Here is a 27,982-nt window from a genome sequence, read left to right on the forward strand (position 1 = left end):
ACAGACACTAGATTGAGAGTCCTTGGGCCCAGAACAAGGCCAGGTGAAGTGAGTTCGAGGAGACTCTTTTGCTGAAACCAGTGAGTGGCTTTCTGGGCCAAGGCTAGAGGGAGGGAGTGGGATAGACTCTGAGAGGCCTGTAGAATTAGTGAGAACAGACAGAGTCTTGGTGGGGGCTTATGTGCTGAAGGCATCTGACTCACCTAGACTGAGAACTCTGCCAAAGGGTTCATTATTCACAGATTTCAGCACCAGTGTTTCTCAACACCCACAGAGGAAGCAAAACCAAGGATGCTTGATGAATTGCTGTTCATGGTACACTCAGATATCAGACCGGGGTTGCTGCCTTCCACGTAGTTGCCCAGGGTCATATCAGGCATTCTCCCACTTAGCCAGAGATGAGCAGTGATGGGGAGGGGACCAAGAAAAACAGCAATTATTTCAAAAAGGTAGCCTGAAATACAAATAAATGATTTAATTATGGATTAGATTCATTTTTCAATAAGCATGGACTTAATTTTTAAATGTTTTTCCTTAAGTACTTGGTGAGTCAGGGTTTCATGAAGAGCCACCCATTCTTTGTGTATCAAAGTTTAATTCTGCTAGAGAACTTTAATCTCTGGCTTGCCATAATTCATGTATTATTTACCTATGTCACTACAATCTCATGAACAGGATGGTAAGCCCCTTAAAGGTGGGGTCATTGTCTATTGTTTGCTACTTAACTTGAAGTCTGGTTGTAGCTCCAGGGAGGGGGAAAGTGTGTTCCCAGGCCAGAGTAAATAAACCTGTGAAGCTGAAATCAGTCAAGGGGAAAAAAGAAAGTGGGAAAAACCCGTTTGTTGTTTACAAGAAGCCTGGCTCCCTTCGTATGTCTCCAGCAGCTACTCTCGCTCACCCAAATCACTCTGTCCTGGTGCATTCTCGCCTCTCCCACCTTGTAAACACCTATTGATATGGAAATGGCTAAGGAGAGAACAGCTTCTCTCCACCCCTTATAAACACCTATTGAAATGGAGATGGACTAAGGCCAGGCAAGAGATTCTGGAAATATTGCAGTTTTACCCACAGCAGTGAATAGGAGGTATCTGATAAATATTGTGAAAAATTAATGTTTCTATTATTTAGCATATGCAAATTGTAATCAAGGGTCTTCACAAAAGTGTGAAAAGATTGCCATTTGGTTTGGAATCACCTGCTCAGTCCTGCTGCATCCCAGTGTCTCACAACTGGGGCTCAGTCTTTCCTGAACCAACTTTAAATAGGAAGGAAGGATCGGAATCTCATTTAGACTAACAAGTGGAAAATAACAATGTAATAGATTGTGTCTCCTACAGACTTTGGTTCCTTAGCTGATTCCAGTCGTTGGCTTCAGGTTGGCATTCCTGTCATGAGGTGCAACCTATGGGAACAGTTGGAAGAGAGATCTTAGGTCAGGAGACCCTTCCCATTATACATCCATGGCCCTGGGTTATTCGGTTTAGGTAATGCCCCTGCTGCAGTGGACACTTTGCATATAGTAACCAACCATTAATGTGGAGACTCTTGTGGGGACACAGTCAACACTCTTTTAATCCCCAAGAGGAGAACGAAAATCTAGTGTTGAAGTTTTAGGTTTCCACCTAAATAAGCTTTTTAGTTTTTTCTTTTTTTAAAAGTCTAATTTCATTGCTTCCTCCTAGTGAATGAAATATCAGACAGGCATCTGTTTCTGAAGGTTATCTATAGCTTTGCCTAAAATGGTTATAATTGGAGAAATGAAACAGTGCTAACTGCAAAGCCTGAATACCATTATAACGTTATGCAAAATGAAGGCACTTTAGGAGAATAAAGGAATGATGACAATGCAAATCAGAGCCAGTGAAGGTCAGATGTTTTGCATAAAGTGCCTTGCAGTCTAATTCATGTGAACTTCCCCTGAGGAGAGAAAAGTGACTTATTAAAGCACAATGCTTTTTCAAAGAGCATTACTGCAGAGCCCTGGGTCTGCTTACAAGTCCCACAGGCGGCTGCAAGGATTGGGCAAGGAGCTGGGTACAGGCATAGCCAAGCTGAAATTATAGAACCTTTGATCCAAAACAAAATATCTCAACCTTGTGATTACACTTAACCCTTTGAGGGCTGAAATGAATGGGTGGTTGCTTAGGTAACAGGACTAGAAAGTTATTTACAGTTATTTATAGGCTACCACGTTTATTATCTCCTTTTATTCTCAAAGCCATTTGAAGAGGATGGTTTTGTATATATATATATTTTACATTTGAGGCTATTGAGGCTCAGAAAGTCAAAGCCATTTGCTTGTGGGTCCCCTGCTTATAGGTGTTGGCGCTGACATGCAAATTCTGTTAGACCCTGGGGTCCAAAGTTACTCCACTGTATAATATTGCATAGAAATAACTGCTTTATAAGGGATCAAGTCCTTGCACTTAGAGCGAGGCCTTACACATGGTAGGAAGTCTCTTTAGCTTGACTTCACAGCATGACAAGCTTCCCGACATCTACGGCTGCGTTTGTTTTTCCTTCTACGTCAGATTCTCTTGCTCATAGACAGATGTCTGTCCAGGTCAATCCTGGGCTCTAACTTCCCCTCCTCTTTCTGGCTCAGGAGATAGGGTAGTGCTGACCTCATAATGCCACAGATAGGCTCCAATGTGATATAAAGGAGAAAGCACTGTATAGGGCTAAAACTGTAGCCCAAAGGACAGGCTTCCTGGATTGGGTCTCTAGTTCCATCATTTACTAACTGTGACCTTGGCAATTTTCCTCGTCTGTAAAATGAGGTAATACAAACACCTGTGTTAAAGGGGAGGAAAGAATCAGCCATTTAAAGCTCCTAGCATAGTGACTTGTATTGTAGTGGAGATTTTATAGGTGGTAGTGCCATGATATTTTACAAAAACTCCCTGTACCCTGTTGGTACACTCAAGCCTAGGACTCGAGTAAATTCTCCAGTGTGACCAGAGCCAAGGAAGCGTGCCTGACTTTCCCTCAAGAGGTCATATATATGAACCATATGAACTTCCTGGTAAACCTGCAGTCTCAGTCCCATCTTAGAACTGCAGTCCATGCAGCACATGAAAACTTAAGGAGGTTTCAAATAATACTGACGTCTGGGCCCCACCCAGGACCCACCTCAGGCCAGCTAAACGAACCAGGCTTGAGAACCCCTGGACCATAAATTTAAGAAACATCCTTTATTCCTTGATCAGGCAAAGCACCAAAGCCAAGTCCTCACGGAGAAGCTTGCCTTTAGGCCCGTGCATAAAACCCTGTAAGGAAAGCTTGCTCGGCGAGGTACACATGGTTGGAGATAAATGATCAGGACAACTAGAAGGCCTTCCTACCTCTAGGAAGTGGCCCTCTTTTTGTGTAATTTACACAAATATTCCTAGATACTATGGGCCAGGATAGAGACTTTGTCAGTACTCTAAGTTGCAGAGGAATGCAGAGGAGAAAAAGAGCACATGTGTTAAGGGGACAAGAGAGAAAGAAGGTCCTTGGCTCCAGACAAACTTGAGCTCAGATCAGAGCCTCACTGCAAACCGGTCATGGCGGCTCTGGAAAAAGCTACTCTGTGATGCAGGATACTAACCGCTAGGCAGGATTGTTGTGAGAATTATCAATAGTATTTCAATTTTAGCCTAAAATCTGACTTAAGGTAAACATTCAACAAATAGTAGCCAGCGTTTCTGTGGGCTGAAGTCTTCAGAGATGGCTTTCTCAAGGAGGCCTTTCAGGAAGACCTCAGCTCAGCCTGCAAGGATGAGAAGGTTTTATATTCTGCTTGGCTGAGAGGAAAGAAGAGACAGAGAACAAAGCCTTCAAGGTGGAGAATAGCATCCAGTGGTACAGAGGCTTTCGTTACCTGCTTAATATCCATTTCTCAATTCCTCTTTGATGATAACAGCCTCTCACCTCATGCATAACCCTTGTCAGCACATCATGACTGATTGAATTATTCTGTCACGAACCCTGTTTTCCCTTTGCAAAGTCAGTTTTCTTGCCTCTCTCAGCCAAAGGAGATTATGGAATCCAGTTCAGACTAATGAAGTTTAAGAAGTTGGCTGAGACATTTCCCTCCCAGATAAAAGGGACGGGTACCTTCTTGTCTTGTTCTTCCTTCCTTTACTGAAGCTGTTTCTTAGAACTATGGGACCCGTTTTGTAACCATCACAGTAGCGTCGAGGATGAAAGACCGATTTACTAAGGAGAGTGAGGTTGAAAGAAGGAGTGGGTGTATAGTTGATAGGGATCCTTGAACTGCCATATTATTTTAGGACTCTCCAGCTACACATTTTTTGATATATGAGGGTGAACACCCAATATTTGTTTAAGCCATTGTTAGACCAGTATTTTATTTGGAACCCAAAGTGTCCTCACTGATACATCTGCTGAAACACTGAGAAATATCATTTCCTTTTCCCCCTCCAAAATCCATGGCCTGGGTGATTGATCCTCTTTATGTAATTACACTCATAGATCTGAGAGAAGAAAGGCCCAAAAGGACCCTCTTTTTTTTTTTTTTTTTTTGGTATAGAGATAGGTAACATGAGAAGGAGACTTTGATTACCTAGGGTTTTTCTTCCAGGAAATTCTTCTCAAATGTTTCTATTTATAGGACACATTTCTTCTGCAGTTTTTTAGGAAAAGGCTGCCTGGAGCCCAGCCAAGCTGGAAGGACAATTACCTGCTTTAGACAAATGATTCACCCAGATTCTGGAAATCATGACCACCCTACCCAGGAGGGAGAGAGCCAGTCCATTGTTTCAGGACAATGTGAAGCATTCCCAGCAGTTTGCTCTGTGTCTTCAACTGGATCATTAGAGTTCAATTCCTCCTACTGAAACCTAAGTGAGTTTGAGCACTCTGAGGGGGTTGGGGTCACATTTTGTAGACGTAGATGATTCCTTTGTGGCTTCAGGTCGAAGCCATCATACGTGAGCCTGGCTGGGCATGGCTATTAGTGCAGAATTTGCTTCTATCAAGTTTCAGGGGCGATAAAGGTATGAGTCATACCAATATTGTACATTCTCACTGAAACCACCGTGTGTTTGGTGTAACACACTCCCCTTGTTGCTGCCCAAACATTGGAAGGTATTTTCCTGGATGCAGGGTTGGCCAGGGCAGAGTGCACTGATAGACAGAGGCAGTGGGTATCCATACAGAACACTCTTCAGGGCCTGTGAAGATTGCTCTTCCACAATTATTCTCCCATCCTGGCATCACAGGGCTTGCAATTCCTACATCCTTTTGCTTTTAATTCTCATTTATACTTATCTACTTCTGGGAAAGATGCTGTGTCGACTAGATTACTAAGGTTAGGTGGTTTATTTGACCTTATACTCTTGGCTGGAGGACCCAGCTAAGCTGAGGCAGGAAGTTCTAGCCACATCACCCTCTTTATTGTTCCTTAAACATGCTTATATTATTATTATTATTTTTTGCTTTGATCCCCTTTATCATGTGTCCTTGACTGGATGGCACTTCCCCCCCTTCTATAGCTGCCAATGTGATATTGCCCATCTAGTATTTAGCTCAAGATGTGTTTTAAGGGTCCTGTCCTGTGTAAAATAACCAGTATACTTGCTTAGAATTAATGCTCTTTCCCTAACTTTGTGCTCTATCACTCACGTGTTGGTTAATTCACTTACTCATTTGTTCATTTCTCATCATCCCTGCCCTTGTGGAGTTTAGAAAGGGAAACAGAGGTCAAAGAATCACACTATTCACTTATATTGACCACTCCTGAAAGCATACTAATGAAGAGGTGCTTGGCTACCAGAGGGTACTGGAATTGTACGGCAATTTCACCTGGCTAGGTAGGCTAAGGCTTCCCCAAGGAAATAAGGACTGACCTGTGATGAAACGGAGCAAAGGGGCTGGCTAGGCGGTTGCGGTTGGCTCTGGGCCCTTGCAGGGTGGTGGATTGTTAGGAGCATTGCTGCGAATGCCTTTAGCAGGGCTCCTGGCACTTGGTGCATGCACAGTGAGTGGTGTCTGCTAGGATTACTGGTATCACAGTTTTATTATTATAATTGTGAAATGCTACACAATTCTATAGGGTGGTCTTTCGGCCTCTGGCAGAGTAGGCTGAAGTCATCTGGGCATAAGGTCTGTCCATGTACTAATTCTTTGGGGGCTCAATTTTTATACCTTGCTATAGAAATGAAAAAACAGTTGGGATGGTCCCCTCTGCATGATCCTCATCTCATTTCTTTACCTTCCCTCCTAGGACATGGATTTTTGGCTTCTGGCCATTATTGTAAGTTGAAAAGTAGAAATCTTATTTCTATGTTTGTCAAGTTGTAAATGTGTATATCTTTTGACCTAGCAATTCTTCTAAGAAACTGATCTGTGGGAACATATATATGCCTAGAAACACAGGTCCAAGGTTGTTCATTGTGGCATTTATCTATGAAAGACTATGCAGAGTTTTAAAATGAGGCAGATGTATATGAACTGACACATCAAGAATTCCAAGAAGACATAGTTTGAAGTGAAAATAAAGTACATCACATATAATACGATCCCTTTCATGAAAAACAAAGCCAAAAGCAAAACAAGATGTGAATCATTGAAATAATGAATACATGTGGTAGTCAGCAGAGCGTGCTGTGGAGTCAGACTACCTGAGGTCAGATCCCAATTCCTCCACTGCCTAAGTGGGCAAGTTTGGGGAAATTATTTATTAACCTTTCAGGCATTGGTTTCTCCACTTGTAAAATGGGGATAAAAATTGTACCTCCCTTAAGAGGGATACTGTGAGGATTCAATGATGTATTATGTACCAAGTGCTTAGAACATTGCCATGCTCTACAGGCTTAAGTGGGGTTATTATTACTATATATTGTTATTGAATATGAATGCAAGTACATAGGAAAGGGACTGTAGACAGATGCAGATTTTTCAGTGGGCTGCTGATTAATATAAACAGATGACACCTGTACATTTATCCTAAGAACGTGTTTCACGTAATGAAGGGTATGCATGTAAGGGAGGTAAGTGTGACCCTGTGGAGATCACCTTGGCCTTCCTGTCACCCTGGGGCCTTGGATCCTCATCAGGACCAAAAGCTGAAGGTGGTGCTTTCTTCCCAGCTTGGGCTTGGCCATGTTGAGAATGTTCTTTCTCTTCCACCGTGGGATGGACTGGCCTTGCCAACCTGGGCATTTGGGTTTAAGGGAGTGTCTGCAAACTTCAAGCTCTTCTGGATGATGAACTGAGCTCAGTACTAGGAAGGCTGTATCTGCTACTGGGGAGAAAGCAGAATGAGCACCTCGGTGCCTTAAAAATAATATACCTGCTTGTAGCTTTCCAGAGATTCTGAAAGCCTGTTCCCTCTTATTCTTCTTAGGTCCCCCACCCTCTACCCACCCCATGACTCTGCTGTTGTCATTTTTTTCCTGGGTGATTTTGGCATTGAACTCAGCCCAACAACACAAATCCATTTTCATATTCACTTCCACTAAACTCTGGGGAGAGGTGTGGAGGCAGGAGCTGTTGGGAGAAGGTGACAGGGAGAGGGAAGGGCACAGAGAGGGACTTGTCCTTGTTGCTCCACACATTTCTTGATGGCTGGGAGTCTTTGCAATGAGAAAATATTCATGTATTTGTTACCTGAGTGTGCTGTTTACATAAAAGACACTTTCTGTTTTCTTCATCATAGGATCTATCTGTGAAGGTTCACCTTTTGGGTAGTCAAACAGTATAACAAGGTCAAATTCCATTGCTCTTTTTCTGATTGTAACAGTAATTTATTTCTTCAAAGTCAATGTAGTATTCAAAATTTTACATACAGAAAAGGAGAGAATATTATAACAGACACGTACACCTTGACTTAACACTTGCATTTTGCTGCATTTTTCTTTATCCTTTTAAACAAATTTGCTTAGTATTTTAAAGTAGTTTATATTTTAAAGTGAATTACAGATGTCATGACATTTTACTCCCAGACATTTCAGAATGCATCTCTAAGAAATGAGGCTGTTATCTTACAAAACAATAATACAATTATCATATGCATCAAAATTAACAGTAATTTCCTAGCGGCGTGCAATGCAGGGTCCAAATTCAAATGTCTTCAATTTCCCCAGGCACTTCTTTCACATCTAATGTGTTCAGACCACACACTTCAGCACTGTACTGGGGAGTCGTTTGTGGCTTTTGAAAGACATCTGATGGGCATCAGGATCGGGAGAGGAGGCTTAGTCCTCAGCTGGAAAGAGGCAGAGATGGAGAATTGCCTCGTTTTCCTTAGCAGATGACTTTGTCTGGCAGAGGCCAAGGCGTTCGGCATTCTTGCCTAATGACCAAGAACTAGAATGGGAACAGGCCTGTGTTTACCCATCAATGTGAGTTTGGAACTGGGTGACCAGTATGGAAATCACATGCAAATCTAAGCAAACTTTACTAACTGCCCACAAAGAGGTCAATGAGGATTATTACCTCTATTAAGAAACAGAATACGTTCTTAAAATTGTTGATTTTGGGCTTTGTTGGTTTATAGCAATTTGAGCTCCATTTTCCCTATCCAAAGAAGGGAATTTTACCACTCATCCACAACTTTCTGCTTAAACAGTGAAGCTTGAATTATTTGTGTTGAGCAGCGAGTCTCCTTCGGTGATAAGTGCTATGGACCCCACATATGCTGCCCCTTGATTTCCCCAGGAGTCCCAAGTTCAAGTCCTAGTGCTGCCAATAACCCCATGTGGCCCTCATTTCAGCTTTAGAAATCACTCATATGTGCTGGAAAATGGGGTCCTGAACAAATGCTCTTGAAGTTGATTTCCAGTTCTGAAGTCCCAGGTATCCTTGAGAGGTCTGCCTTTTTGACCCCAGACCCCTCTCTCTGGCATTGGTGGGGGTTGAAGTCATACATATTCCCCGAGTGTGTGCTACTGGAAAGAAAACACCTGCTAATTTTATTTGCTGCTTTCCTATATTATAATTTTACTGCTTAATCCCATTTTTTGTTTATTTCTTTGTGAGGAAGACCATCATTAGGGCATTTGTATGTCTTTGAAGTTGGAGTTTTGTTTTCCTTGAAGGATCTTAAGCAAATTTTTTAAAAAGTCTCATGGGTGTTCTGTGGCAGAACTTGATAACTTGCCATTGGTTAAGGCACTGGAAAAAACAAACACCTTCAAAGATGCAGGACAACTGAGGGAACCTGGATGTCTGGAGATTGTGACCCATTTCCCTGCATAACTGTTAGCTTTTAGCTTTTAACACAGAAAGGGGACAAAAGAAAACATCCCTTGAGCCCTTACCATGAGCCAGGAACCAGGCATACATGGTTTTATTTCATCTTCACCACAGCTGTTAAGAAACAAGTCTTATTATCTTCATTTCCCAGATGAGGAAACTGAGGTTTCTAAGCCATTTTAAATCGTCATCTCAAGGTCACACAGGAAGAAGTCAGTGGCTCCTTGGTCAGACCTGAGCCAAAGCCCTCACTCTTCCTCCTTATCATTGGCAACTCACCTGTCCTCCATTTTCTCTTGTAAAATGATAGATGGTGACACTGGCCAGGACTAAAAATTGGGAACGTAGATCTGAGAGAAGCAGCGTTCAAGAGGTTTTATTGGTGAGGGTACTTGATGGTTGTTTCTTGTTGAACCTCGGTCTTCTTCAGGAATCAAGCACTATTCTGGTAGCTGATCTTGACATAAATAAGATCTAAATGAATTCCACATCTTCACCCCTATTTTGGCCCCCCTGGAATGACTCTTTCCTTCTTTACCTGCATTCTTATCACCTCCTTTTTATTGTCCTCATCACCTCCTCAGAGGTCCTTCTCTGACCCTTCAGACTGGATCAGGGCTCCCTGGAATACTCTCCTAGCTCTCTAGCCAGCTCATTATTTAATCATATATTTATATATATTTAGTTGCTACTTATGGTGAAGCAGGTTAGCATAAAGGTTAAGTAAGTGGGCTCCAGACCTAACCCACCTGGGCTCCTACTTACTAGCTGTCTAGCTCTTGGCCAGGTTACTTAACCCCTGTGAGCCTCGATTACCTCATCTATAAAATGGGCTAATGATAGTACCCTGGATAGTCCACTCCATAGCAGTGATGCTTAAGTCAGTTAATCGATGTAAAGTCCTTAGAACAGTGCCTCTCATGTAGCAAGCACTCAGTCATTCCTAGCTATGGTTATTTTGTCTCACCTTCTCAATGGACAGAGTTCTATCAGGGCTGATACTGTATCTTTCTCATTTACTGTTGTAGTCCCGTGGTCCACCCACATTGTAGATGCTCAAGAAGTATTCATTGGGGTTATAATTGCTACCTCTCTGAATCACAGCTCTGCATCCTACTCAATACTTGCCATGTGCTGGGAACTTTATATATGTAAAATCACGGTTCTCATCAGTTAGTTGTTATGGCATAATAATTTTACTAAGAGGAAACTAAGGTTCAGAGAGTAAACTGTAAGCTGCTGTGTGTGGATCACACAGCCATTCAGTAATCGAGGTAGTACTGAAACCCACCATTCTTGCTCTTTTCCTTCCCTAGGCTGCCTCTTGGCACCAGAAATAGAACAATGAGTCTTACATAAACCCAATGCAAATAGGAGGTTCTGGTTACATGAAACAAAAGCCAAAGCAAAGTAAGCAGAAGTTAACAAAAGAGTCACAGTCATCTGATATTTTAATAATAATAAAAAAAGACATCTCCTTCTTTCCTAGATCCCAAAATGGATGTTGATTCCTGAATGGAAATGAAAAATCCCTAAGGCCTCCCGCATGGAGGTCGCAGCTTTCTGTACAGAGGACTAAAAGGCCACTTGCCAGTGCTCATTTATGACCCAGGATTATGGTCCTTTGGGGCCACTCTGAACTGTAATAATTCCCAGGGTTGGACTAAGGGAGAAGCCAGTTGGGGAACTGTGACTATTTGTGCCGAATTATGTCAGTGCTTCTCAAACTTCAAAGTGTACGCAGGTCACATGGGGGCGCTTATCATAAAGGCAGATCCTAATTGAGTGGGTCTGTGGAGGGGCCTGAGAATCTGCATCTCTAACAAGTTTCCAGCTGATGCTCATGCTGCTGGATCACGGACCACCCTTTGCAAAGCAAGGGTTTATGGGACTTCCATGGGTTGTACTGTAGCCAAACGCAGTGACCCGAAAAGGATGACCTTTGCAAGCCCAGCAGGAGCAGGAGTCTGCTGGCAGTGCCACCTGTGTTCGAGTCCAGCTCTTCCGCACAATGGGAATGGCTCTGCAGGCCAGATTCTTCTCCTGAGATCAAGGTTTGATGCGAATATCTCTAAAGCACTTTCAGTTCTAAGATTGCATGACTACCTGATTCATTCTAATGCTTACACTGTGGTTGAAATCTATGTTTTTGTCTTCATTTTTGTTTTAAAGAAGGGAGCAGGGAAGGCCTGGGAATCATGTGAAAGAGATTCTCAGCAGCGGCCTTTGGAGCTAGATCCCTGTCCGTGACACAATTCCTTGGCCCCTTTCTGCTCCTCGGTGGTCTGTGCCCATTCTGCCACATGACCAAGAACCTTTTGTCACCACGATACACTGATTCGGCCCTAAAATTTCATGACCATGAATGCAGCCTTAAAATCATGACAGTGACCTTTACCTAGAGCAATACAGTCATGGACCTTTAGAGCCAGAGTGAAGCTTGGATGCCACAGTGCCAAAAAGCCATATTCTAGAGAGGGAAAGAGGCCTATTCAAGGAGATACAGTCAGCTGGAAAGAGATGGAGGCCCATACCTCCTGTTGGCCTCTGCCAATCCCATATTTTCCCTGTGGTGTAAATGAATGTAATGAAAAGGTTTAATAATATGCCCTGGATGTCCTTAGGCAACCGTCAGAAAATAAAAGAACCCTCCAATGTGAGAACACCATCTGTGTTTTCAAGTTGCTCTTGGTGTTCTTATTTATTTATTTAGGCCATCCAGTTTAAAAATAGAATTGCTAATGCCTGTCTGAGGTATTGGGTATTGTTGGCAGTAACTGAGAGCGCTGAGGTTGAAAGCCTTGCTTTTCCAGTCGTGTGTGGGGAGAATTACGCCTGTCTCCCAGGGTCTGATGCTGCTATCTTGCTTCAAGTGTGCTGAATGCTGAGAAGTGCTTTTTGTGTTAGCGATCCAGGAGAGTTAAAGGAACATCAGAAAAGATGAGAAACACAGGGAAAAAGACTGTAGGGTTGTTCATGGCATCATGGAAACTATAAAAGACACTCAGCATTTCCTGCTTCCCACCTCCTGGGGTCTGGGACCTTCTGTGGAATTTGCATTCTGCGACACATTCAGGGCTTTGAGAATGTTACGTGAACAGGAAGGAAGGAAGGAAGGCAAGGAGGTAGGAAGGGAAGCTTACTCTTTCTCTGTTGTCATAAAGCCTTATGAAAACCTGCTTGACCAGAGAATAGTATTGATGCCGGCTTTCCTCCTGACGTGAGGTATTGGGGCTCTTAGGAACAGGAAGGTGTGACTTCACAAGTAGATCGTCCACACTCCACAGGTGACATCATCACACTCTCATTGACTTCTTTGGGTAGACTGTCTACCAACATGTATTCAGAGCTAATCAGGTGTCGGGGCCATGGAAGGTGTCATAGGAGGTACGTGTACACATCGTACATGGAACTTTAGCTCCCAGAATGGTGCATTGTCAGGTCCCCTCCTACGAGCACCGCCAGAACTATAAACCACCAGGTGCATCCTTGCCTTGTCATGATGTAGCCAAGCACTTCTCCTCCCCATCCCTGCCAGTGTTCACAGTGCCAGTCTTGAATCTCATACCCCTGGCTTGCTACATCCGATGCCCCACTGCCCTCGGTCTTCCTAGGTCTTGCCTTCTTTTTTGTTCCTGTGGCTTCATCCTGTCACTCAGTCAGTGCTCAGGATGGCTGCTCGGGCTCTGCTCATCTTTCTCCTCCTTGACTTGTCAGGTCTCATCCTGTTTCTGGCCACAGTGTTCCAGGCCATCTGAATAAACTCTCTAAGTGAACATCTGGAGTCCCTGCATGGGTCAGCGTGGTCATTTCCTTTTGCTGCTGGAATGAATTACCACAAATAGAGTCACTCAAAACACAAGCTAATTACCTTACAATTAGAGATCTGAAGTCCAAAATGGATCTCACAGGGATAAAATCAGCCTGTCCACAGGTCTGGGCTCCTTCTGTTGGTGTTTTGGGAGATTCTGTTTCCTTGCCTCTCCCAGCTTCTAGAGGCTGCCTGTGTTCCTCCACTCATGGCTCCTTCTCTCCGTTCCCAAAGCTAGCGATGGCCCACCTAGCCTTTCTCATGATGCCGTCTGTCTTGTTCTGAGCCTTCCGCCTCCCTGCTCCCCATTTAAGGACTCTGAGGTCACACTGGGCTGCCCAGTTACCCCAGGATGATCTCCCCATCATAAATACAACAATCAGGGGCCATTATTTCCTCTGCAACCATAATTCCCCCTTGTCGTGTGATATCCCTTATTCACAGGATCTTATTTGTTCCCTGGATCTGGGAGAACATTCTACCCAGAGATGGACAGGAGGTGGCATGGGAAGGTGTGAAACTTGAGTGAGCAGTAAGTTTGTCAGATGCTTCTATGGGGCCTGGTGAGATAGAGAGTGTCCCAAGAATAGGGTCAGCAAGGCCACTGTTGACTTTGGCAGGATCTGTTCCACAGAGGGGGAGTGGGAAACCAGGCTGCAGTGGGTTGAGTGCAATGCCACGTAAGTAGGGTGGAGGAAATAACTGTACTTCCTAAAGCCTCTCCTGCCTTTAAGGAAAAAGGGAAGGACACGAGACAGATGGAAGAACGCTTTTCTAAGTTCTGAAAGATTTGAAGGTGGTTCTGTGCTAAGAGGAGAGGAGGTGGTTCTCTGCAGAGGGACAGAGTGAGTCATTAGTGAGGAGGCCCCAGGAGAGATAGGGGGAAGGAAATGCTGATCGTGGGTGGTGAGATGAGCTTGAGATGGGAAGAGGGGCATCTATCACTTGGCTGTTAACAAGGACATTATTTGTGGATGCGATGACTTCTTTATTTCATGGTTCATAGGTTAAAATATATATCCACAATGAACCTGTTTTGGTAGCTGGAGTATAAATAAGTCCTGAGGTTCATAGGTTAAAATCACACACTGAGTCCTTGCGATGGCCAGATACTAGTTGGAGAGTTTCCATGTATGAAATCGTTTCATTCTCTCACCAACTCTCAAAGTAGGTGATACTTTATTCTCATTTGTTAGATGGGAATACTGAGGCCTGGAGAGGTTAAGTAGTTCTCTCAAGGTCACTCAGGCAGGAAGCAGCAGAATGGGATGCAAAGCATTGTAGGTGGCTACCCAGCCTGTACTTTTTTGTTATTAAAATTCTGATTTCTCCAGGAGAATTTATATGAAGAATTGTGATTTCAATAGAACCGGGATGGAAGTTTCTCTAACTTGAGTTTGGAACTGGTGGTGACTCTTTAATCTTTCCCCTCTAAAATTATGAGCAGTATAAAGGCAGGGACTGTATCACCTGCTTATGAAGTTACTTGCTTTTATTTTTAATTCATTGAGCACATGGCTGGTGTGGCTGGAGAGTGGAATTCCCTCACCACACCTCTCTGTCCTTCTGTTAGCAGATCAGTCGCCCTCTGTGTGGCATGACATTGTCTGTGCTATAGTGGTTAAGGAGGGCTAGAGGGAAACAGGTGTGTGTGCAAAGAACAGCCATCATGGTGAGAAGCTTTGAGACAGTGGCGATGGGTGGGTGGCTCGTCTGCAGAAGACAAGGCTCAGGGCTCGGGAGAGCGGTCCTTGACCATCTGACAGATGGCTGTTCCACTGAGGCCACTGGGCATCATGCTTAAGACCCTGGTGTGCTGTGGAGTGAGGATGGCCCATGTGTCACACCCAACTCCACACTTCGGAGCTGCGTGCATCAGGAAAGTGAGTTACAAAGGCTCACTTTCTCTATTTGCATGATGGAAATAGTCATACAAATCTGATTATGTCTCATTTGCATTTCTAAAATCCAAAAATATCTGAAAACAGAAACTATTTTCATAAGCCTTTGGCAAACTCATTTGGCAGCTAAGTCTGACCTGAACTGGCATGAGACTTGTCATGATCTGTCTTTATCCCATTCTGTGAATATGCATGTGTTTTGCGGCAAAATGTTAATATGTTTGACTAAAGCACACAATCCCAGGCCCTGCTAATGCTGTCAGATTAAATACAACATCTATATGTACTATATTACCTTTCTAAAATCATAGAAAGAGTTAGGAATTTCAAAATGCCTCTTGTCCCAAGAGTCTTGGATAAGGGGTGGCATACTGGTGTTAACTACCTCATTAAGTTTCTGTGTGGATGAAGTGAGATAAAATATGGAAAGGGTTTAGAAGGGTTTAGTAGAGTTACTAGCACATCATAAATCAGTAACACATATTTTTCCTAAATGGTTATTGCGCTCCATCTATTAAGCATGTTAGTTAAGCAATCTTGTATTGTGCCCTCAATTTTATTCTCTTTAGAAGAACACAGCAATACAATGTCATTTCAGAGTGCCCTAGTATGGTCTCTGGGATATTTGTTTTCTGCATGTTTTTATGCTGGTGCTTTTGTGATTTTTAGAAAGTTTTAGCTACTAAGATTTTCAGGTTACCAAGAGGACTTCTGTTCCTTATTCCAAAGGCACTTACATAGTTTGATGGCTGAGATGCTGAGAGACCACAGTGTTCACCACACCACAAGGGAGAGCCACCCTCGCCCGTGCACAGGCAAGAGTGATGTCACACCCACACCACAAGGGAGAGCCACCCTCGCCCATGCACAGGCAAGAGCGACGTCACACCCAGCGCCCGGACAAGTGGTCATAAGCCCACTTTGGTCGTTCAGAGGCACTCCAGGTTCAGAGGTGAACTGTGGACAAGTATGCATCTTAGAACTGGTGAATCACAGTGTTAGCGCACAAAGAGCAGAACTGAGGTGGAGGTCAGGGAGGCCGCTCTCAACACTCTGCAGGGAAACAAACAGCAGAAGCAAACCTTCACCAATACATGGTTCAAAGGTGGAACGGGCCACCTCTGGTTTTATTAAACTCTGGCTCCCTGGCAGTGGGGAAGATGAGCCTGGACAGATGCTCATTGGAGGTATTACAGCAGGACTTCAAAGTGGTTTGCATTAGATGACCTGTGGGAATCCTCCCGCCTCTGAAATTCCATGGGATTCAAAGAAGACAGAAGGGATGGTCCAAGGGTCTGGGAGAGAAGCCACAAAGCTCCGTCGAACTGCCAGCTTTTACATGGCTCTTGGGATGATTCTCCTTCGAGTGGCAGGGCTTGAAGGTGAAATTAAGTTCTCATTGGTTGTACATTCTATTCTTCTTCTGTCCAAAAAGCAAAATAAAGAGAAAAAGAAGTGTTGTTTTGAAACATCTTCCACCAGTGATGAAGAAAAGTCTTCACATTTCACATGAAATTGTGGATCAACTTGACATTTGTAGAAGCCCTGAGGAGGCTTCTCCAGCCTCTAAGTTAGCAACTGCTAATGCATATAGGCATTCCCTGATGGAAGCGGGGAACACAGCACGCCCTTTCCCCGGCCAGAGCTCCGAATCAGCAAGAGACGTGGCGGTGATGGATGGAGGACAAAATGCCAACATTTTGACATTTTGACATTTTGACTGACAAAGACAATACTGGAGACAGAGGCAATGGTGGGCTTTCTAGGTTGTTCCCCAGAATTAGGCTGGCTTCTCCCTAAAGCCACTGATAGTGCTGAAATGAAGACATTTTCCTCTCTGGGTCAGACCTTATTCTTCACGACAGAGAACATAGCTGCCCTCTGCAAGCAATTAGGGCTATTCCAGGGGAGCAGAAAGATGAGCTGTGTCCCCAATTCTCACACTTTGTCCCCAATTCTCCAGTGAGATGGCTTTTGGGGCTCGCTATGGGGAGCAATAGGGGTAGGGTGTTTAGGGAAAATTGCTCTTCAGGGAGAACTGAGGAGTGGGAATAAGTACCCCCACCTAAATGAGCCTTTTCCTGTTTGAAGCTTTTTTTTTGGCAGGGTGGGGGTGGGGGTGGGGGGGTGAAGAACCTGTACCCTTCATGATTTTGAAAGCCTTCCAAAATTCCTGAATGGAATTTTGTATTTGAAACATTCACGTTTTTGTGAAAAATTTTTCACAAAACTTTAAATAATCCTGACCTTGATGTTTGGGAAAAGGGAAGTGATAATACAAAGGACATTTCCTATCCATTTCACTGCATCATGATGTGATGTTGAAGCATGCCTAGAAATGTCTTCTTCAGCAGCTCCGCACAGAGCATGCTTGCTGTGGGAAGTCAGCCAAGTCGTGCCGCCTCCCTGGGTTGCTTCTCCCGCAGGGGTTAACCCAGTGGTGTGCTGGATGGCTGCCCTATCCCTTCTGCCCCTCACCTCTCTCAAACTCTCCTCTCCTGTTTCCAAGAACAATAATTACTGTGGGAAATATCATCTTGCTCTAGACTGTGATCTTCATGACTTCATCTGTGTGAACAGACAACAATCAAAAAACAGCTGAAGCAGAACTCAGAATGTACTGCAATGTCAACGGGCCTTTCCTTAAAACCTCTAGTTGAGATAAACTTTCAAACAAAACGCATTTGTGTGTCAGGAAGGAGGCGGGAGAAGGGGATACAGTTGAGAAGCAGAGTCTTTATTCAGGGCATAAGCTCTCATTTCCTGGGACAGTGAGAAGGCTGTCATTTTGGAAAGGTTGCCCAAAGCGCTTGCCTCTGCTGTCACTTGAGGACGGGACACAAGAACCAGAAACATATGAGCTGCCTCCTTACTAAATCCTTCAGTCCTTCTCTTCAGCCCAGGTCTGCAGCCCCTGTGGTTTCTGGCTAGACTCCTGTACATGGGGGCCGGACAACTTGCACGCATATGCACACAAATATGTATGCACACAAGTACTCACACTCCTAGCTACCACTGAGCTGAGTGAGGACTGAGTCCCCCGTGGAGGAAGGGGCAGTGTGGTCACCCTCACCCAGTCCCCTCCTGCAGGAGCACATTCCAGACTTGCCTGGGGGCACTCAACCACCCCTCCCCTGAAGCCACCACAGCATGATGCGCACGTCTCCGTTACACTTTTTTCGCTTAGTCTGGCACCTGTTTTGTCTTCACTATGCCTCCCCCTTCTACCCCACGGTATCTTTGAATATAAGGATGGTAATAGACTTATTTTTAATTTCCAAGTCCCAAGCCTTGGCATATAAACAGCAATCAGTAAATGATTTTTTTTTAATGAATTTGAGATTAAAGAACCACCACTGGGGCCTCTGCCCATCTCATAACCACCTCCATTTACTGAGAAATACCACTGCTCACTAAAAGGGGTGGGCACCTAGCAGCATGCTTCTACTACCTGAGACTCGTCCCCTGGCAACAGCGGAATAGACCTGGACAGTCTGGGACAATCAGATTCCCTCTAGAAGGTCGGAGGTAGGCTCACCCTTCCCATGACAGCAGCTGAGATGTGCCGTACCTTTTTCCTCCAGGTGTCCAAAGAAACAGTGTAAGCTCTGTAGAAGGCAGAAATCAAGACTGTTCTTATGAATGAAAGTAATGCCTGTTTATTATAAAAATTCAGACAATGTGTACATATACAATGTAGAAGTTAATATTGAAGAATGACTAAGAATAATTTGTAAAAGAAAGATAGTAAGGGGTGAGAGCTTGTCCTATCAGTTAAAAAGAGTATGGTAGTAGAGAAGTATAAATATGTTACTGCAACAGACAGGATCCAGTTATATACAGGCACTTATTCTATGATAAATGTGCCATTTCTGTTCAGTGGGGAAAAAAGATTTTTTTTAATGGTGCAAAGACAGTTGATTTCATATTTGGATAAAAATAAAGTTAGCCTATCTTAAGTAGAGTATGAAAGTAAATTCGCATCACCTCATATAAACGTAAAAATAAAATAATAAAATCATTATTGTATTAATAATATTATTAAGGACTAAATACATACTTTGAGATGGAATACACCTTCTTGAGAAAGACAGCTAACCCAGAAGCTGTAAAGGAAAAACAAAATTAGCAGCTTTGGTTATGTTAAAAATTAATATTAGTGATTTAAAAAATTCTCATAAGAAACTCCATAAAGAAAGAAGGCAAATATCTGAAAATAATGAGAAAAGGTCTGCAACTCATGTAACACACAGAATGATTTACCTGTATCTCCTAGATCCAAAGAGCTTCTACAAATTAAGAACCAGAAGACAAACTGTCTAACAACAATGGATAAGGGTTTAGTTTTAAGGCCTTTTTTTGGGGCAGGGGGTAAAATACTGATTTTTATTGAAAGCAGTAAGTAAGCAGAAGCGCAGTTTTTTCTGCGCTCCCTAGATCTACAGCCTATGAAGTTCTGTGGAATCAGCTATGGTTAAGTATGAGCTACATGATTTGGCGCTGAATTCACCAAACGAATTTTAACAGCAGAGTAATCAAGACAGCGTTGAATGACCCCTGAAACTCATTTGACAATTCTTGTCAGTCACAGCCCCCGACCATACAGGGCTTTTGTGAGAATTAACTGTTATAATGCACGTTAAGTTCCAGGAAACCCGGGTAACAGGCTGGCAAACAGTGAATGGAACTGTTCTCCCACTTTGCCTGTTTTCCGCTAGGCTCCTTAAAAGCAGCAGTGGTTCCAAACGCATTTTTGAATCCCAGCGTTTGTCACGGCATAAGAAAAGAAGGGAAGAAGGAAGAGAGGGAGAGAGAGAAGGAGGGATGGAGGAAAGGAAGGAAAGAGGGGACAGACGGGGTCCATATCAAATTTGGCAGAATCCGTCCCTGGTGCAGTTCCCTCAGCAGCCACGTGATGGCGGCATGAGCATTGCAGCGCCCTGGCGCTCCCGAGTCTGGCGTTTTAATTCCCCGTTAAGTTGAAGCCGGGGCGCCTGGGTGTGTTTGTGTTTGTGCCTGCGAGTGAAAGCTACGCCCAGCATCAGCACTCTCAGCTGACATGTAGTGCAGGGCGACACGAAAGGGTTTCACTGTCTTTCTTTCTAGAAACATTCCAAGAGGAGTTTGATAGTAAAAAGACTTTGTAGTCATTTTCAAATGGGGAGAATTTCCTTAAATACACAGCATCTGTTCCTCGGGGCTTGCAATCTGTGCGCAGGTATTGCAGTTAATGAGCCACCGGCTTGCTGCTCCCACGGCCAGGCTGGAGCAGTCAGCTGGTGGAATGATGGGCGGCTCGCACCAACATGCCCCGGGATGGGAAATGTGATTTGTGACACAGCAGCTTGGGAATAATAATGAACACGTAATTGCTCCAGGCGGATTGCTCTCTTTCAATTGCAAAGTTGCTTCACATCAAATGAGAGGAATTGTAGTTCTTAGCTTTTGTTTCTGCCAGACAACCAGAGTTACACCCAGCAACTGCCCTTCTGCTCCCAGTTACTGAGATGCTTCTTTGAAGCCCAGAAGGAAGCTGTCCCCAAACCAGGAAGAGCCTGCCTCAGCTCCAGGCTTCCTGGGGCAGCCTGTCTGTTCAAGCAGAACGGCCCAAGTCATGGATGTAGCTTTGGAACCTGCTTGTTTCATCCTCTGCTATGGGGAACAGGCTGTTATGTTTTTTGCTTTTGGCCTTTTGAAAAAAAATTAAGTCCTTTCATATGCCCTTCTCTTTGTAATTTATACACATTTCTCATTTTGTCTTCATCACAGCCCAGGAAGGAGGCTGAGGACACTGATGTGATCTTGCAGACAGGGACACCAGGGATCAGAAAGATAAAATGATGTGTCCAGAATCCCCATTTCCCAGCTCAGTGGTAAAGAACAGAGGACTCTGAGGTAGGGTACCTGGGTTTTAGTCCCTGTTAGGCCACCGTAGGCCATGTTAGATTACCTGGTATCTCGTATGTTGGGTTGCCTGACTTCTCTGGCCCATTATAAAACTTTGCTCATCTTGTAAGGACTGTCTGAGAGGTTAATGCTGGAGGGGACACCCCTGACAAGAAGGGGACTGCAGCTGTTGGATCAGTGCTTCCCCTTTTCATTCCCCACAGGGATGGTTCTGAAACACATTTCAAATGGAGAGGATACTAAACCACAATCACTCCCTGTGGTCACCAGATTGATAGCATATTTTTATATCCATGTTCCTACCTTTCCATTTCTCTCACTAATGCTGCACTCATGTTCCTTGGGATCACATCCCAAATAAACTACCTTGCTACCTGCTCTGACTCAGGCACGACATTTGAGAACCCAGCTAGGACAAGATGGAAGAGAAGCCAGACCTCTGACTCCAAGGTCAGGAGTCCTTTAACTCACTAGCACGCACACACACATATGCACTGGGCTCCATGTCCGTCGCTAGCAGGTGGGACAAGGGGTAAGTTGATTAGCTCTAGAATGGTTTCATCTCATGTTGTTGAGAGCCCTCAAAGGGCAGGAAATGTGTTTGCCAGATCCCTTAAGGACATGGGGTCCTGTGCATTAATGGTAGATGCCCCAACAGCAGCAATGCCTTAGACCTGAGGCTGGCATCAGGTGGAGCCAGAAGTTGTCTCCGTGATGTGATTTAAGGGCACCATGAGGCTTTTACATCATATGGGTGGGGTGACACATGAACCTCAGGCTGTTTGCCATGCCAGGGTGAGTTGGAGCCTGCAGACGGGTAGGCAGTCCTACGTGGGTGCCATGTGCCCACCCCTCTTTAAGCTTCCCGTTACTGATGACGAGTCAGTGCCATGCTAACACTTCTACACACACCAGGCTTTTCTTAACCCACGCTTCACCATAGAATCACCTGCAGCAACCTTACACTGCCTGCGCTAGTCCTCACTCCCCGTTCTGTTTTAATTGGTCTGAGGGTGGGGCATCCACAAAGTGTCTCAGTGCTTCTTGTGCCGTCAGGTTTGAGAAGTGCTGAGGAGCTGTCTCTGTGGGCTTGTTTCACGCTCACGCATCTACCTGCCCGGAAAGGTAGTCTCACCCTCACTCTGCAGAAGCGGAGCCAGTCAGCAGCCAGTTAGCAATGGACCCAAAGGCCAAAGGCACGTCTGTCTGACTCTGAAACCTCAGCTCCAACAGAGAATTCTTGCCAGATTTCTCTTCTAAAAAATCCCACCATAGAGGAGGGCAAGTGTGTTCTTCCCAGGAGAGTCCATTAGGAGGACCGACGACAGACCGGGAATTCTTTTGGCAGTCCCAAGCTTCACCTGAAAAGCTCCTTATTTGTTTTTATAAGGAGGTAAATTTTTACATAATTTTCTATAAAACTGATGCTCCAGGGAGATGGCTGGGTGTTTCTACCACACTGTGGTTGCAAGGGGATCCTACACTTGGGTTTTAGCCACTCAGTCCTGTCTATTGACCACCCCCCTAAATGGAGAAGAAACTGGGGGCCCCAAAGAGGGTGGATGTGGATGGAGGAGAAGGAAGAACATGCGGAGGAAGAGTGAGGAAAGCCTGAGGCTCCTTCAAGCTCAGTGCTGTCATGATTTCCCACCACACTGAAAAAGGCAAGGCTTTAGCTCTGAAAGAAGCAGGCATTTAAAGATTGGTGCGAAGACACAAGCTCATAATGTGAGTTGTTCATCCTCTATCTCAGAGGTCAACAGATATTTTCTGTAAAGGGGCAGATAGTAAATATCTTAGGCTTGTGGCCCATCTGGTCTCTGTCACAACTGCTCAGCTCTGTTGCTGTAGCTTAAAAACAGCCGTAGACACTAGAGAAATGAATGGGCGTGGCTGTCATCCAATAAAACGTCACTTACAGAAACAGGCAGGCCAACCGGATTTGGCCTGTGGGCAGTAGTTTGCTGAACTCTGCTCTATTTTGCTTACTTAAAAGGATGACAGGCAATTAGCTTAACTCCTCCTCTGCTCACTTGATTCGTCTGTAAAATCTCAAAGTTAAGGGCCGGGCTGGATACTCATTGTACACATGCACATACACGTGCATGTGCACACACATGCTGCTTGCCAAGGTTCACAACCTGGATGTGGTTTCTGGGTGCAAACTGTCAGGCACGGGGCACTTTGGTCACCTGGAATAAGCACGAGGCCAGAATTTGCACCCAGGCCTTCTTGTAACCAAAGCCCAGATTCTTTTCCAGGCAATAGCGATGCCTCTGAATGATTGTTTGAAAATACTTCTCGCCCAAAGATCTATAAAGGTATGATTTCACTTACCTTCTCTAGGTGACTCTTTGCCCAACATGCAGATGGTGCAAAAAGGTACCAGCTGAGCCACTTTTTTTTTTTAATGGACCTAAGATTGAAATCTATTCAGCTGAGCAGGTTGACTTGCCATCCTGTAGTTAAATGTCAGGAGACCAATTTCTGTCAGACCCCGCCTTCTGCATCAAGGAAATATTTGGAAATGCATCTAAAGCATCTCCTTATTTCTGATATTCCAGCTGTCTCCATTACCCCAGGGTCATAGAAGCACTTGGAGAGTCTAGTCCCAATGACCCCACCCTTCTGAAGGCAATAAATGCACTCTCGGTGTGTCATTGGCTTTAAATGGCCTCTCTGGAAATTCCCAAGAGGCCCCAAATCACTGTGGACCAGTTGCCTGCTCTGTCACTCATTTTCCTTCTGTTTAACATTGCAGCCGGCATGTTGTCTAGCCTGAGGGTCTCAGCCCCAGGCAAGTTCCGGTGAAATGGAAAAATGACAATGGAACTTTCTTGGAGTGAAAGGGTTTATACCTCGCTTTATTCTCATGCTGGCAGGTCAAGTGCTGGAATCCCATCTGCCTCAGGGCAAGTCTGCATGCAGCTAACTGGCCTCCAGGCTGCCTTAGAGCACTGGGCGGAGCTCTTTTTATAGAGTCAGTAATAACTTACTGCCCACATGTGTGCAAGCCTGCACCTGTGCAGTGGACGAGCGGACCAGGGTCAGGTGAGAATGCTGGCCGTGGAACTTCTGTTTTCTCTACACGTGTATTCATGTGTCCAACGATTCTGGGCATCCAAAGCAAGAACAAAGATGTGGTTTCTGCGTTTTCCCTGTAGGAGCTGTGGTTGTCACGCTTAGGTTTGATATCTAAATATGTTGCATGTATTGATGCCATTTGATTCTTCCAACAGCCTCATAAGGTAGGGATGATCTCCATTGCACATATGTGGAAGATGTGTGCTGAGGTGGCTCGTGTGCCCCTCGGAGAACTGGGTAAACTTGGCTCAGCTCTCCACTCTTGTGGGTGGGGGATCTGTAATCTTTCCCTGAGATGGCTGTGAGCTTGTCAGGCTCACTCTGTGGTGCTCTCAACAGTAATTTCAAAAGGACAAATACAAAAGGGATACCAGTGGCTTTTAATTCTTTGAGGTCATGCCTGGATCCTTTTGAATATCTTAAAAGTTTAGCATCTTTTCTCTTAGAAATGTACAATTATCCACAGTTTGCTTAACATTTCTGAGGGTTCATGAACAAAAGCAAGTACCTGCTGTGTGTATATCCCCATGGCAGACCCTGGGCCATTGCTGGCATACAGTAGACACTTGGAGCAGGCGCTTCTGGAAGTGCCCCTCCCCTAGTCCCTTGTATCCCATGCCTTTACCCCTAGAGTGCACACAGACTGTTTTCCAGCTCAGAGCCTACCTTTCTCTGCCTAAGGACTTTCTCTTAGAGCCAATTTTGCCATCCTTGTGGCAGCCTAAAGTGCCAAGGAATTAATACCCCCTAGGAATAAACCTCTATCCCAGACTGATGGGTGTAAATATGCCAGGTCCCTCTCCCTGGCAGGATTAATCCAAGGCACATGTTCTATACTGTCTCCCTGTTGGTTTGGTGGGATTAAAGTCATCTGCTCAGACAGGTACCTCTTTTTCCTGCCCCCTCCTCAGCCAGTGTTCCCTTCATGGTCAAATAAATTAGTTGTACTAGAATTCTTGTTTCAGAGACTGCTTCTTGGGGAGTCAAACTAAGACAGCACATAATAATTATATTAATAATTAACATATATTAATATAATACATTATATTAATAATTTATTCCTCATGCTGTGTAAGATGGGTCTTAATGGAAATTCATTCTACAGATGAGGAAATATGCCACAAAAGAAAAGCTCAGTAACAAGCTCAAAGGTCCATGGCAAAGTTGATCTATGCTCAGCCTGAGCCAGTGTCTCCTTACACAGAGGCTCGCCCTTTAAACCACTTATTTAGGCAATAAAACTGCCATGTGCCAGGTACTGGGAGAGATAGTGGGGATTCACAGGACAGCAAGTCAGATAAGTATCTCATTACAGTAGCTCATAGTCTAGGAAGGGGAAAGGGACAATAACCATATATAACAATGAAAAAATTACAGGCTGTAATGAGGAGTGTTAAAGAAAAACATGACATGGCATAATACCAAAAAAAAAAAGGGGGGAAAGTAGAGGGAAGACCACCCTCAGAAAGGGTTTGAAAGAAGCCCTCATCCGCCTAGGCTCCCCATCTTTGTTCCTTGAACCTCCATTATTTTACTACCAATAAATTCTTACTGAATGCATTCAAGAAAAACTTACTGAGTGCGTGCTATGTACCAGCAAAGGAAATGGACATAGTCTCCACTTTTAAAGGAGTTTACAGTCTAGGCAGAAGAGATATGGAATAAACAAATAAGTAAATAAATGAGGGAAATACACTAGACAGGAATAGCCAATTTTAGAAGAATACCAGGTGATAAGGGAGTCTGTTTTGCCTTTTTCAGTAGGGGTTCTCCTAGAGAATTAAGTCTAACTGCCTTAGGGCATATGTTGGATATAATTAGCTAACCTCTATGCATCTAGAATGATACTGATAATGTGCAATCCTTGAGAAAATTGTGTTGCGGGAGTTACTGAAATCATTTGCTGTGGTCTGAAGTTCAGACAAAGGACACCAAGTAAGATAAGTATCATTAAAAACAAGCGCTCAATGTCAGGGAGAAGCTAGCTGCTGAGGACCTGAGCTTGCCAGGCATGGAGAGGGGCTACTACAGAGTACTGGCGATGCCTGTGAGCTTGGAGCAAGTGGGTGAGAGGAGAGGAAAGGAAAAGGTACTAGGGAGGCGGGGGAGGGCCGAAACATGGAGCATCTTGTCCATCAGGATTAGTAGCATGAGTTTTATTCAAACGGTGATGAAAGCCAGTATTCAAAAATTACGGAAAGCAAATAATCAAAGAAGGAAGACCAGTTAGGATGTTACTGTATCTAGCCAAGAGGAAGGTGGTGGTTTTATTCAAGATGGTAGTGGAGTCAATAGGATGTACAAATGATTTGGGGAAGATGGAAAGAGAAATCAAAGATAATGCCTGGCTTTATGAATGGTGCATAGGTGATGGAGCCATTTTCTAGGATAGGGAAGACAAGAAACAGTTTGCAAGAATGAACTCAAGAATTCTGTTTTGCCTACGTTACAACTGAGAGGCCTATTTGAATCCAAGGAGAAATGTCAAGTTGACCACTGCATATTTGAGTCCAGAGTCTGTAGAGAGAGATTAAAAATCTCTGCCATACAGAGGATGTGGTCACTTAGAAATGTTAATACTTACTGCCTGTGTTAGTATCTTCGCTGTCTCAAGTTGGTCCTGTTTTGGATGATAAATTAGATCAGCACCTTCCCAAAAGAAAATAGATGGAAAAGTAAAGGGAGTTTAAGAAAGACCCCAGGATGCTTCAACATTCATAGATCAAGAAAAAAAAAGAGGAGCCAGCACAAGAGACTGAGAAAGAATAATCAGAAAGGCAGAAGAAATACTGAGAAACTGAGGTATCAGGAAGACCAAGAGAACATGTTTTATGAAAGGGAGATGGTCAGTCATGTCAAATGTTCCTGGAAGGTCAAGCTAGCAAAGAACATCCACAAGATCCCTGTGTTTTGTCATGGTTCCAGTGGATGCAGCTCCGCACAGGACACAGAGCTGCTTGCTCCTGGAGAAAGCCAGTCGATGGCCTCACAAGTGATTTAAGGACAATCAGGGATATCTTGGAAAGACCTCAGAGTATTGTACAGAGCACGCATAGAACACCTTAGACAAACTGAAATTTCTTGAGATGAAAGAACAATGTCTTGCCTGTGACATTGACTGATATTAAGCTCAGGAAACATGGAAATTTATTTCAGAAAATAGAGAGCCTCTCTAAGGACTCTGGATTGCTAATGATGCTCTACTACTTTCATTACCAGTGTCTGTCTGTTACTCCTGTCACTACTGTTTCTATCACATCCTCTCCTCCAACTCCCAAGCCAGTGCTGTTTTTAAGCAGATCATGCTGTCTCAGCAAAGCTTGCTGGCTGGTTATATAAAAAGCAATGTGGGAAAGAGTTAATTGGCAAACAGAGTGACTGTATTTGCAACCCAAGAAGGCCTGCTGTGACTTGTTATCTGCAGAGCTAAGCAGCTTGCTATGTGACTGATATTTGAAGCTCATTGCTGTTAATGCCAATGGGGGCACTTAACACCTCTCTGTAAATGGTCTCAAGATTAATATCTTGCCATTTATTTTATGTTAGTTTTTCCCTTTTGGTGGGGAAGACTTTCCTTGTCTTTTGCCTTCAGGAGCCAGAGCTGAGAGAAGGTCAGATGGGGCAGGAATCTGGGGTGAGATGCTAACTTAACATTCTTTCCAAACTTCTCCCATGTAATATGAATCATCTAGAGTTGGAGAATTACTCAGCATAATGGAAAAAGCATGGGTTTGGAGATCAAAATCCTACTTCCAAATATTTAGTAACTAAATGATAGAGTTTCTTAACATCTCTCAGTGTTATTTTTTTCATGTGGTAATGTAAAAAAATTATTAAACCTATATCACAGGCTTATTATGGGCAATCTAATCTGGCTTCTGCCTTCTCCACTTACTGCACCTAGTGTAGAAGTGCTCTCATTTCCATTGTATATTCATCACAAATGATCCATCCTCCTCTCTGGAACATTAAACTTCTTTTAATTTCTACGATCTCGTACTTTCCTGGCTTTTTCCTACCACTCCAGCTACACCTGTTCATACTGTGCTGGTTTCTCCTCCTTTATCAGATCTCA

The sequence above is a fragment of the Manis javanica genome, chromosome 2, assembly GCF_040802235.1.
Source record: "Manis javanica isolate MJ-LG chromosome 2, MJ_LKY, whole genome shotgun sequence".
Lineage (NCBI taxonomy): Eukaryota > Metazoa > Chordata > Mammalia > Pholidota > Manidae > Manis > Manis javanica.